This window comes from Monomorium pharaonis, chromosome 4 (assembly GCF_013373865.1).
Source record: "Monomorium pharaonis isolate MP-MQ-018 chromosome 4, ASM1337386v2, whole genome shotgun sequence".
NCBI lineage: Eukaryota > Metazoa > Arthropoda > Insecta > Hymenoptera > Formicidae > Monomorium > Monomorium pharaonis.
Window position 1 is genome coordinate 25,968,555 of NC_050470.1, and position 13,534 is coordinate 25,982,088.

Genomic DNA, 13,534 nt, shown 5'->3' on the forward strand with positions numbered 1-13,534 from the left:
GTACCCGTTAACAGACGTCTAGCGGTACTAGCAAGCTTCTCCGAGAACGTTTAATGAACGTCAACTTGACATGTCCAAGTGAACGATGCAAATACACTTGTGGAAGCGCGGGAAGGTCTTTGACGGGGACGATTAGCGACGACAAATCCGAAAGAGCGGGCACAGCTGCCCGCAGAGCTTTCAACGAATAAATATAGAAATGTTTGCGCGCGATCGTTATCGAGAGTAATGTTGACTCCGGGGCTATCAGACATCGTCTAAAGTCAGACGCGTGCGATTGGACCAAATGCTATAAGTGGAACATGGGAACAGTCCGGATTTCTGGTCCACGATCACGTCGCGCACGTCGGGCTCGTCAATGAATAGATAACGAAGGAGAATGAGCTAGTTGAGGCGGTTTGATACATCGGCGACATCGCCGCAACATTCATCTGCATAATTCATTCTTATCAGTACGATTCCCTCAAGCAGAGATTCTCAACCGGCAAAGTTAGACACCTGGAAAATACAATTTTGTGGATGTAATTCGATCGGCATAAGCGGTATTAATTCAATACGTGAATTAATCGTATGCTATAGTTGTTACTAGCTAATATGTAAATGTGTAGCGTGATTAAGTAAATATCGAATATAACGTTTAAATTATAAATGTACGTACATTATTAAATTTTTGACAATTGTAATCTTGAAAAAAAAGTATTTTATAGCTTTTGATACATTTATTACAATTGCATTTCAAACATTTATAATATTAGACGTCGAACATTATAATGTTCATTTCGTGAAAAATTACAAAATAGTCCGCTAACATGTACATCCCGAATATCTTGTATACAATTCATAACTGTCGATGAAGATACGAGATCTTATAACCAAGAGAATAGCGACAGCTTTGAAGCGAGGCCACGTTAAACATAGTTCACAGGTCCCGCGGAACGCGTTCTCCACACGTAAGAATAAGACGCCCGCCGTATTTACCCGCTCTGAATTCCTGAGTTGTGGTTCGCCCCCTCGCGAATTGTTGCGTAGCAAACCCAAACTCTTAACTCTTAAGCTCGCATGACTCGCCGACTCAGTTATATACAAGGTGACTCGATATCGTTGCGTGATCTAGATAACAGGAAGTAACTAACGATATTCAGAAATATTGGTACATATGATAATTATTTAAATGGTAGTTTTTTTTTCCAGGAAATACGTAGAAAGTAATTTGTAAGCATTAAGCCGTTCGTATCGATTTGAGGAAACGATAGTGCAAAAGCGAGTATTTTCAGATAAAAGAATAAAAAACGTATATCGGAACGTTTCTGATTGCGTAATGTCCGCGACTGTTTGCGATAATGTGTAAACTGATACTGCGAATGTTTAAATCGGAGATCGGAAGTCGACTCGCAAAGCGGACAGAGACAAATCGAGATACTTTAAGCACACCCTGTACTTATACAGATGTTTAAGAGCTAAGCAACTACTCAGAGCGAGTGAGTTGATGCGAGCCGCGTATCACGAGAAGGAAGTTCAATTTAACCCAATAAAGGACAATCAGAGGCCGACGGCGACCAGAGACGAGTACCTACTACTCTTCTGATGGTTAAACGGATCTGCCGAGAGACTTCGCCTTCGGCTCTTTTCTACCTAGAAGACGAGAAACTAGTCGCACGTATGAGATATTCCATCATTGAGAAGGTTCGCATTATTACAACTTGCGTTTGCAAACGATAATAATGGAAGCAAAAAAAGTACATGCCGGTTTGACTTTGTAAGACTGCGGTCGTGATTTTTATGAAATTTTACAGAATTGATGCACAGAAATATTATATTGTAATACTGTGATACTTTAATATACATTTGTTGGAAATATGTATACGAATTATCGATATACATTAAGATGCATGAAAGATGTTAAAAAGATAGGCCACGTTAATTTTTGCGCGAGTGTAGGCGATGTCCCTGGTAAGCTTCCACATAACAATGAGGAGAATGTTCACTCGGCGTATCGTGCGGCTCCTCTATGGCTCGCAGAAACGTATTATGGGCTGGCACTCTGTGCGAAAATGGAAAAGGCCAATTCCATCCATTCTTCGAGCTCGGCCTCGTGCGAACGACGAGGAATACGGGGCTCACGATGCACCGAAGCGTAAAACCGGTGACATGGACCAAGTGGGATTTCGTGCAGCAGATTTCTCACAAAAGACCGCAAAAAGGACGTGCACATCGCATTCTGGGAGGCAGCTAAAGGCCGTTGGAAAAAGGGTGCGACAAAATGGCTCTCGTGATCCGCGGGTGTATCGATCATGGGATTGGTCACCGAAAAAAATCTATCATGACATGTATTATGGCAAAGAGAACGGGAATGGGAAAAATGGAGCTACGTATTGCTTTCTGAAAAATGGTATATAAAGATTAATATTATCGCGTGTATTTTTTAAATCGCCTAAAACAAATTGATTTTCAAATATTTACTAAACATTTTCTATTTTTGACGTAAAAACTCTCTTTTGCATGAAAACATCTATAATAATTATAGAAATAATTTTTTGTGATTGCTGTAATGCTATCATATGTAAAAAAAATTTTTTTTTTAAGATTTAGTTACGTAGCGATCGAATTCATAGAAAAATTTTTCATAGAGTGCTTTTTACACGCGACATTTTACATCGTGGAAACACCGGCCTGACTTTCGTCACGTCACGTCACGTATCGACGTTTATCTCATATGCACGAGAGCAGCATCGGTATCGAGATCTCACGAGGCCCATTTGGGAGTTGGTGATGAAAAGAGCGAGAGGTATCTAGTAGATTAGCGGCGGCTCACCCTCTGCCCACCCCGCTGGTTGGATAAGGGGGTTCCAACATTAGCGATTATACGCATCGCGGCACCTATACATCGGGTGTCTCCGTGTGGAACTAAACAGACAAAATGGCCACGCTCTGGATTCATCCCCAGATTCCGTTTTCCTTTTACAAGAAGGATTTCTCTCTCTCTCTCTCTCTCCCTTTCTCTCTTTCTCCCTCTCTCGCGCTAACATGAAAACAATTACTCTCTTCGTCTAGGAGATACCTTCGCGACGGACAAGAGTCACGAGATTTTCGAAAGTGTTCCTCGCTTCTTACTGAAGAGATATGCCTCCGTGAGTCGGTGAAAAGCATAGTGGCTCTTGCACGCCGTTGTTGTCCAACATCCTCAGTCACGCACTCGTAACGCGAAAACAATAATTTGTGTCAGAACACGTTATAAACGACTAATAGATAAACAGAAATGTTTTAAATTTTTTTAACAAAATTTTAGACAATGTTTAGATAAACAATACCAAAAAATGTTAGATAAATAATACTGAAATAGGGCAACGATTAGATTATAGATAAATATTAAAAGATTTTTAATATTTCGTTACATAGGTAAAGCGTAAAGAGAAATATCGCGTATGAACTATTCGCAAATATAAATAGTTGTGAATATTTTACTTACAATTAATTATAAAAATTTAATGATTAAAACTTCATGCTTAACCTATGATTACTATTTTTTTTCTTACGAGTAAATAGTTTCGAGAAAAAGATACATTATAGCCTTCATATCTCAACTATATGACAACTGTTGACCCAATTTTCGGACCATTGTCAAGGATATTTCTTCTTTCGCGGAGGGCAAGGGACGTGATCGGATCCTTACGGTGAGATCACGCCTCTTACCCTCCGCATCGTACATGCCACGCTTTCCCCGCGGGAGACCGACGGGACACTTTCATCTGCAACGGATATGCACGCGGTTAATCCTCTTTCTATCGGGGCCAGTAAACATCGGCCATTCGAATCCCTGGCAGATCCCGAACCATGTTTAACGCGATCATTTTGGAAATCGGATTTGGCGGCATTGTCCCCGTGAAAGGGATGACACCGAACTTACCCTCTACGCATTTTTAAGCTGCTTTCGTCCACTGATGCATACCACAACATGGTGTGACAGTCCTTTTAAGCGAGCCGATCGACGAGAAGCGAAGCGTAGAATACACGCATTGCGACAACGAAGAAAGCAGGAAATGCTTTCTTCTTTAATAATAAAGACGGGAAATAGAATTTTTTCGAGAAATATACATGCGTACAAAAAATCGAAAAAGAAAGATTAAAACAAATACAGTTTATGTGTTTAAATAATAGTTCTCATGAGTAAAGTTAAGCAACTTACAGTTAATTTTTATTATTTTTTATAACGTTAATTTCTGTGATGATCGAAAGATGGTAGATCGTTCGTGCTATCTACTTTGCATGAAAAGCCGAGTGAATCGCGAAAAAAGTCAGTATGATTTCATCTCTTGCGCAAGATGTTTTTTCTCCTACAAATGAATGCACATTCGCGTTCGTGAGTTAATGCAATTACGAGCTACTTTATAAGAGATCGGCACATAGCGTCTTGTCAAAGGATCAATTATAATATAGCCTTTAATAAAGTAGTTACGGAGTTTTCTTCGATGCTTATCTCTGTTTATTGATTATCAATCGATAATGGTAATGATATTTCATTACTTGCGCGCTTAATAAACTTTTTTCTTACCTTTTATTATTCCGCGCCGTTTCCGTGAGACGCGCGTGATTAAATTTAAATATAAATTGAGGGAAGCAGCTGTGATCGCGAGATTGTAAATTGTTAACACTCCTTTGCATTCAACAACGAGGAAAACCGACGCAGTTAAGTTCTTTCCCATTGCTTTTCAATTTACGAATCTGTACACATCGATTATTTTTGATCGGACGAGCTGAGCGGAAGAAGAATTCTATATAAGATTGTGATGTATTCACCCTGTTATGACATGGTGTGACCATCAATTGCTCGCATCTTTACAGGCCGCTTTCGACCTTCGAAACAATTACTCGCAATTAAAGTCGTCGTGGCCGAACGCACGTTGCCATAATTTTTATACGAACCTTCTCGATGTGAAAGAAGACGTATATAAATTTAGAATTGAAATTGTTACAGCTTAAAACTGTTTTTTTTTTTAAATGGTTTTTATTGTATAATCGGGTCATTTCAAAAGAGAGTCCTACTGTCTGACATTGGAAAATGTATGCCAAGTTTTATTGCAATACGTAATAGGAAGTATTTGTAAAAGTAAGTTAAACAGGCATTCCACACAAACATGATATTGCCATTACAACAACCGATCATCGGTTCTTAGTTATCATAGTTATTACAGCTTAAAGGCCGCAAGTGCCTTCGAAGAATTTAAATATAATAGCCGCGTTATTATTTCGCGTAAGTACCGGAGCTCTCTTTAGGTCTTAATAACTAAATATATGTATTAGGTAACGTTCACAGTCCGCACACGAAATAAATTACGGTCAACCTAACTCCTGCGTAACTCCTGTCACGATGGGAATTATCGTCTCATTATTGAGAGGACGTGTAACGACGGCGGCCTCCTCGATTCGGTCGAAAGAAGAGCTCTACCCACCGACCACGTAAACTCGCACATCTTTTCGGTGGGCAAAAAATCGTCGAAGAAGGCAGAAGACATTGACAAGCGCGCGTATGAAAAAAAAAGCATTAGAACGCTACCGTGCACGACTTCTCTTCAGGTTTTTTTCCCTCGCTCTGATCTCACGAGAATAGAGGCTTCGGTGACTCCAAGGCCGGCGCATTTCGTGTGCGGCACGCAGATGTAATTTAGCTTTCGGCTATTGTCAATTCATCATGAAATATGCCGGATTTTCGTGTGATTGAATCGTGCAAATAGCGCCTTCCACTGCAGGCCTTGTACTTTAGTTTCTGACTCGACAAACGCAGTCAGTCCATCTGATGCGTGCGTAAGTAAGGGAGGGAGGGGGAATTCGAACAATTACAATAAAATTTTAGATCTGAAGAGATAAAAATAATTATTGCATACAGATGTATTATAGATAAGGATATAATGAAATCGAAAGTGGCCGCGATGAATTTCGAACGAAAGTGGCATTGCCTTTCAGACGTTTACCGTTAATAAACATCAAAACGAGGCGCAGCGTGGCGGTGGCGTGGTGCTCTACTTTTTACTGTTGTTCGGAATCAGAGAAAACGTTTTCCCTGTCGTTAAAATGATATGCGCGGTGCACATGTAATAATAACGATCGGCCAGCGGTAAGTAACACTAATGGCGTATACGCTTAACTGTACGAACGAATCGCAGATTTCGTCGATTCGGCTCGATAAGCGAATTCACGAAACACCTTCGTGAATATCGTGGTGCCGCAAAAAAAAAGTGCGCAGTTTGGTCTCACCGTATCATTAACCCCGTGGAATTGCCCGGCGATCCGAATGCCAGGCTCAATCCGACGATCGTAACATCATCCGAGCAAAATAAACGAATGCACGAGAAGTCGAAGGTGAACAAAACAATCTTTCCCTTTTTCATGATAAATAATTTTCTTTTATGTATCACATTGAAATTTTATTCCGCCCAAAAAAAGTATTTTTTATAAATTAAACTTGATGATAAGATATCACTTTCGTGGTTGTATTCAAATACTCAGTCTTTCCGGGCATGTCAATTTATTTAAACGTACTTGAACGTACTTAAACAACTATTAATATCGATCATGCGAATTTACATGACATAATGTTTATTATTAGACATGTTTGAGAAAGAAAAATTATACGTGGTTTAATAAGATACTAATTCAATCGATCACACAATAAAGCTTTGATATAATGCATGAGAACTCTATTTTTCTGTTCTGTAAAAAATTGCAATTTAGTAATTTAATTACTACTTAAAGCGTGTTACGGGAACGTTACGGTATGAAAATCAGCCATTGTTTGAGATTCACAGACTATGTAGAAAATTCCAAGTTTACAAAGTATGAGTATCAATGAAAGGCCTTAATTTCAATTTTAGGTGATTTGTAAGGATAACAAGGCATCCCAATTTTATTCTTCACACTTTAATCAGCGTTTCCGCGTCTCGGATAAAAGCGATCGGTGATGGCGTCAGAATTCATGATATATCTCGGGGGGAAAAAATGCTCTTGAAGGTTGTGAGGTAGCAGGTTTCCTCGCTCGACAGCACGGCGGTCAGGTATAAGACGGAGGGATTCTGGGATTCATTAGCGTAATTAACGGGCCCTCATTAAGCGTATTACAGAAAGAACGAGCTGTCCTTACCAGCGGGCTGTCTCGGCATCAGCCAGTTTTCTGCAAACGGGACTATGCGTCAATTATATGTCGTGTGTGTTCTTCTTTCGGCATCTTCTAAAATTTATATCAAAGAACCCTTGGCTTGTCACACTTTGTTTCTACACCAACGTTCAGGTATACTCTAATCTGACTTCATTAATTAACTTAAGAAGAATTATGGTATCTTTTGTAATTTGTGTTTGTTAATTACAACTTTGTGGATATTAATATAATTGTATACATGTGTTTATTGTAGAAAATTATATAAATTATAATTATTTATGTGTCAATTCTAAATCTATTACATTTAATTAATGTTGCTAATATAAATCGCAAAGTTGATAATTACTCTGGGCAAAATAGTTTTCCCAAAACTACGGTTATAACTCACTTTGGGGCCCACAATTAAGTTATAAAATTAATTTTGATTGGTCGTAATCATAATTTTATGTTTATTTTTTCAAATTAACCCTGTATTAACTAAAAATTGCAATTAGCTATTCTATGTATTTCAAAGATTTTTAAGTTGTACTAGTCAAATTTCTCAATTAGTTCCGTTGATATCCAGTTACGCAAAAATAATTTTTACTTAAGAACAATCCACATAATTTGATTACTTAATCGTAGGATCTAAAGTGGGTTATAATCGTATTTTGGGAGAACTATTTTTCCCAAAGTACGCAATTTTTTTTTGTAACCGAATTAAAACTGACACGAACAAAATTATTGTACATTTATATATTTTAAGCAAAATAAAATCTGTTTCTTTTACGCAAGGAAATTCAATGATACTTCTTCACTATATGAGTAAGACGTTTATGTAACAAAACATTCCGTTGCATGCAGTTGAATATTAACGATATATTATCTGAAGAATAAAAAACTATGACCTTTCCAGGACTTTAGCCACAAACACTTTATACACTACTTTGCGCGGCTTATTAATTAGAGTTTCTTGAATGATGAGATAAATCTATGCACATGTCTATATATCATAACATATTCTAACTTACCTTCTTTACTGCTTCACAACGTGCAATAATTAGCAGTTATTAATATGATTACGCTGCTGTAGCTCAAGATTATAATTTAATGCAAATACTTATGTAGATTAAAGTTTTCAACATAAATATTTTATACACATTTAGAATGCTAAAGATAATTAAGATATTTGAAGAATACAGAAATATACACAATTATTTAATTAATTTAATAATAACTTTAATTATAATAATTTTGATAAGTAATAAAGTATATTTATAAATGTTTACACATATGTGTATGTATATGTTTAAAATCTACAAATCCATTAATTTAAAAATAAGATCCAACTTTGACATATATATGTGCACTAAAATAAGTAATAGTGATATCACCTCTGATGCTTTTATTGATACCGTAGCAACTTCACTTTGATCTCGTTAGCGTTTATATTCGAGAATACTATCCTAGAGGGTCCGAATGTAAAACGAGGCACGCGACGCGTGCGCAACAAAGGATTAAGGGCGCAACTTCTTTGGGGTTGACGCGTGCCATTCGGCCCCTGAAATAGGAGGCGATGATAGGTTGAAACGGTGATCCGACACCATTCCTACGAATTATCAAGCGACCATAAGGGTGGCTATTCCTTGGTCGCCAGTTTTTGATCTTACTTACGTACCCTTATATTTATGTGTTAAAGTGACGCGGTCGGTACCATCTGCTTGCGTAATGCATACCTTTGCAGAATATAATGGCGGTTATCTTATCAAACTCGACTTTTAAAAATATAAAACAGTTCAAAACAGAAAACAGTTCAAAATTATATGTAACAGATTTTGTCAACAAATTAAAAATGAATAGCATAAGAATTATGTTTCATTATAACCTTATAATTACGATGCTAATTGTCTTAATAAAAATAATTACGTTTATATTTGCCACAATTATCACACTCAAACCATTATTAAAAAAAATTTCTATCTTTCAACGAAACTTTCATCAATAAAAAGCTGATCTTGTTGCCTTCTTAAAAAAACATTCAAGGATGGGGGATTAACGGACGGGTGTCGTCGCGAATATTTTATAAGTTAATGTCAATGTGTGCGGCCGACTGTATCCGATTACACCGGAAGTACCGGGTACAATGAAAGGCGCATGCGACTTGCAATCGGGAGCTCCCAAGGCAAAGACACAAGAGGGCAACGGGGGAAGGACACAGGCCGGGCGAAAAAATGGTTTTAGGCCGTGCATGGATTTCCTCCCACATTGTAAGGTAACCCCCGTGCACCCTCCGCTACGGGGCGGCTTTTTTATCGACAGTCTGCCCCGCGAGTTTTTTTTCTTGCTGCCCTCCTTTCTGTGCGACCCTCTCGCGATTGTGTTCGAGGTACCGGGGGGCGTGAACTCTAGCTGCCACGAGTAACCTCGAGGCGTTTTTCGCATTTGCAAGTACCGCTAAAGTTGGACCCTAAAAAGAAACCGTTAAAGTTTATGTACAAACCAGCTGGACGAAGCTGGCGCGCTAGATTGTTCCTGTCGTATCTCCGTATGTATACTATAAAATAATTACTGCACAAGACATTTTGTAAATATTATATTTTTATTCACATAACGAAGCCTTTTTATGTCTTTAAATTATTCAATCCATAAATTTGTTTTTAGAAATTTAACTAAAAGTTTCATTATTGTGAATAAAAAAGTTTATTAATATATACGTAAAAATCTATTATATATATTTAAAGTTGCGAATAACAAATACATGTAAATTCCAAACTATATTCAATAAACTTTTAGTCTGACAGATTCGTTTTTTTTTTATGATGACAAATTACGATTGTTTGCGAATAGTATGTAACATAGTTTACGATCAATAATTTTTTGCTTATTTTCTAATATGACAAAACATGAATTAGCGGATGGCATTCAATTATGCCATGCGTTCTGATCTTATAGTCTTTCGCGAGTAATTACTAATAAAAAAATTATTAGTCGCGCTAGTTTGTCTCCCTGGCAATACACTCCCCTAAAAACCGCTTTAACTTCCAATAATTTATTCAGATGCCCACCGCATGCTTTGCTTGCTTTCTCTTTTCTATTTGCGCCCTTAGCTGTGAGAGAGTTTTACATCTCAATCTTCCCCTACTTGAAAGGTATAACTTAAACTACAGAGATAAGCAAATTTTTTTTCTTATATGGGACATAAAGTATCCTTGTCTAAAGAGAAAAATCCACAATATTATGTTCTCTGAATGAATATTGAAATTGACTTGCAAACAACACATTTGAAAAACTGATGGATACTAATTCCAGGTAAAATTATATTTATTTAGTTACGTATTTTTGCACGCGTATTATAGTTTATTAATATATAGTTTAATGTATAATTAATGCATAGCAAGTAAATACAGTGTTCTAGAAGTTTATCTAGATTCATCTATTCACTCTTTCGTCTGATAGATAGCCAACCTGACCCCTCGTGTCTAGACATGTCGCTAGATAAAATCTAAGGTTACGGCGTTGCTGTTAATGTCAGATTAGTGTCACTAGTCCTTTTCCAAAACGACTCGTTCGAGAGTCGGACGTACGCCCGACGTCTATCGGGACTTTACTTTCTCTCTCTCTCTCTCTCTCTCTCTCTCTCTCTCTCTCTCTTTCTCTCTATTTTTCTTTCTTCTTCTCTCTCTCTTGGCGTCGCTTCACAGCTTTACTTTATGACTACCGTCTAGTGAGGGTCGACCCTTCTGCAAATCTGTTTATTTTGCGCGGGTTCGCTCGACAGATAGATCTTCGAGAAAATTGACCCTCGTGCGATCGACAACTTGAGAGAGAGACATCGGGTTCATATTGTCCTTATCTTAAGAAAGCTTGCCGCATCCTCGAAATTTGCACTTTAATTCTTTGATCCTTTTTACCTAGAGCTCAGAAGAATCTTCCAAACTACCACTTGACTTTTTGAAATTATGTTACAATGATATTGACTTTTAAAACAATAATCGATATTCAACTTTTTGTACACAATTTAATAAATTTTCATATACACTTTAAATTCCACTTTCTATTTTATTTAAAAGGAAAAATTTGTTTAAATCAGTTAATTAATAATATATAGTGGCGAAAAAAATCCTTTTATGAAGTAATAAACTTTATACATTTTAAGATAAACAAATTATTATTAATGCAAACTATAAAATGCAATATATAAAATAAAAAATTCTATTATAAACTTGCTACTTTCAGACGATAAAAAGTGAATTAATAACAGTTACTTCAATTAATAACAGTTACTTAAATTAAAAATTATATAGATGAAACAGCAAGTTACTAAAAAATGCGAGAATGTAATGAGATTATCGCTGATTTTCTAATGAGCGTTAATGGCACGTCTTAATTACTTTAACGATAACTATGAATATAAATCATTATACTCGAGAATAAATCATCATACTCAGTGATAAAAAAAAAAATTAATTTATCCTTATCAATTTCATGCTTATTTTGATTTATCTTTGAATTAACATATATTAATGTTTTTATAAAATATATTTAATAATAAAATACAGTTTTTTAAATATAAGTCTCTCTCTCTCTCATATAATCTTGACAATACTTTAACATTTAGAGAGAAAAAGAAATATATGTTATTTTATTTTCCATTACATATATATTTTTTTTTCTTTGTTTTCCATGTAACAATTTATGTTCCGAAATGTGTACATTTAATTACCGACGGTCAACGAAACGCAAATGTCAGTTACTAGTTTTACCCTTGCTTTTATATGTGAAGTTGTTCGCGAGTTTTGTTACTATACGTATGTATTTGTGTGTGCCTTTCTGCCACGTGCCTGCAACCCTTATGAGACAACCGATACGCTGGGCGGAGTTCTGCGCCCGGTTCCTTTCGACCTTTGTGATCTGCAAGTCCACCACCTGGAACTACAGAAGTTCGGTCGATTTTTCGTTCTAGAGCCGTTGAATAACGTTTGTCTTTGAAAGTTTTAATATCAGCTTGTTTCCATTTGTTCCGTTATAGGGCCACAGGTTTTTTCACGTGGTATTTCTAACAGATTCTGTTTTCCGTCCCATTGTTTTGACTTCATTCCAAACTTTATTAAAAGACGCTTTTACGAAAGATGATACATCAAAAGCTTTTTTTTATATTATTATAATTATATAAGAAATCTATTAATACATACTAACAAATAGCGTAAGCAATCTCGTAATAAAGAAAATTTCCCATGTGTGCAGCTTGACTACTTTCCGAACGTATATAACTTTTAAAGATAAAGTACAAAGTTAAAAAAGTCTTTTTTTTTAATTTTAATCCGCGTAACTTGTGACACACTTCACATGGTACTCGCGATACGTCTCGACAGCGACAGCAACAATTTTCAGCACACGGAATGTCGCGGGTGGCAGGAGGAAGGGACGAAGTAATAGAATTAGTTCGGCCAGACGGAGACCTCACTTGCCTTACTATAACACGAGTCAAGTTCCGTCACGAAGACCTTAATATCCGCTACTTCCGCTGCCTCCTACTCGTTCGTTTGTTTATTCGATATCGTCGACCGCCTTACGAGGGCCCGAGCCTCGTCTTCACCCTGACCTTTGTGCGATAATACAATTTCCATATGGCGCTATATGTGTGCACTGGCTGATTTATGAAGAGAGGCTGATGTTATTTGTACACGAATTGAAGGGAAATATCGAAAAAGTAATATAGGCGGTAAAGTTGTTCGTTATGGGAAAGAGACGCATTACAAATGTTTCCTACAAATTTCGAACGAGCGTGTTAAATTATTAAATAATCTATAAAAAAAACGTAGGATTTTGCGAAAACTTTAAACGTCGCTCAGGAATGATGAAACATTCTCAAAGTGCTATCTAGTATCTCAATTGTTTTATGATATGTTCAACGTTATGCTTCAGAAGGAGAAATATATCGGGGCTCGCGATCATGTCCAATTACAATCATAATTAAAAATAAGATGTCCGTTTTTTTTTTTAACGAGTTAAACCCGCACGCGAAAACTCGTATGTCGAGGGAGCCGTATTGTCTCGCGAACGATTCGTCCGCAAAGTACCGAGCAAGAAATCCGATGTGGGTTAAATGCTAATTGTTCAAAGTCGGGCGGTGGCGAATCCCTCGGGTGGCACGATCTGCGGCCGCGATAAAGCGAGCTACACGAAGTACGTGCGTTCTTATCCGCGCTTACATTGGGAAGGTTAAGAGTATCGTGTATGCGGCGTTGTGGAGTTCTGGGGCACTTTTAGCTTTCGTGTAGCAGTTGCGTGCTGCTGTACGTTCACTCAAGCACGACTCGAGCCGCTTGGAAAAAGTTTTTTAGTGCTTTCTACAATGCTGGGAATAAAAGTTATCGATATTACGAATTTAACACGCGTTGAATTGTG

General features: G+C 37.1%; 1 long non-coding RNA gene across 1 annotated transcript in view; it reads left to right on the plus strand.

Annotated features, from left to right (window-relative positions):
- The window catches only part of LOC105831524, a 221,029-nt gene that overhangs the window by 92,043 nt on the left and 115,452 nt on the right, over positions 1 to 13,534 (plus strand). The gene's annotated exons all lie outside the window — the stretch shown is intronic.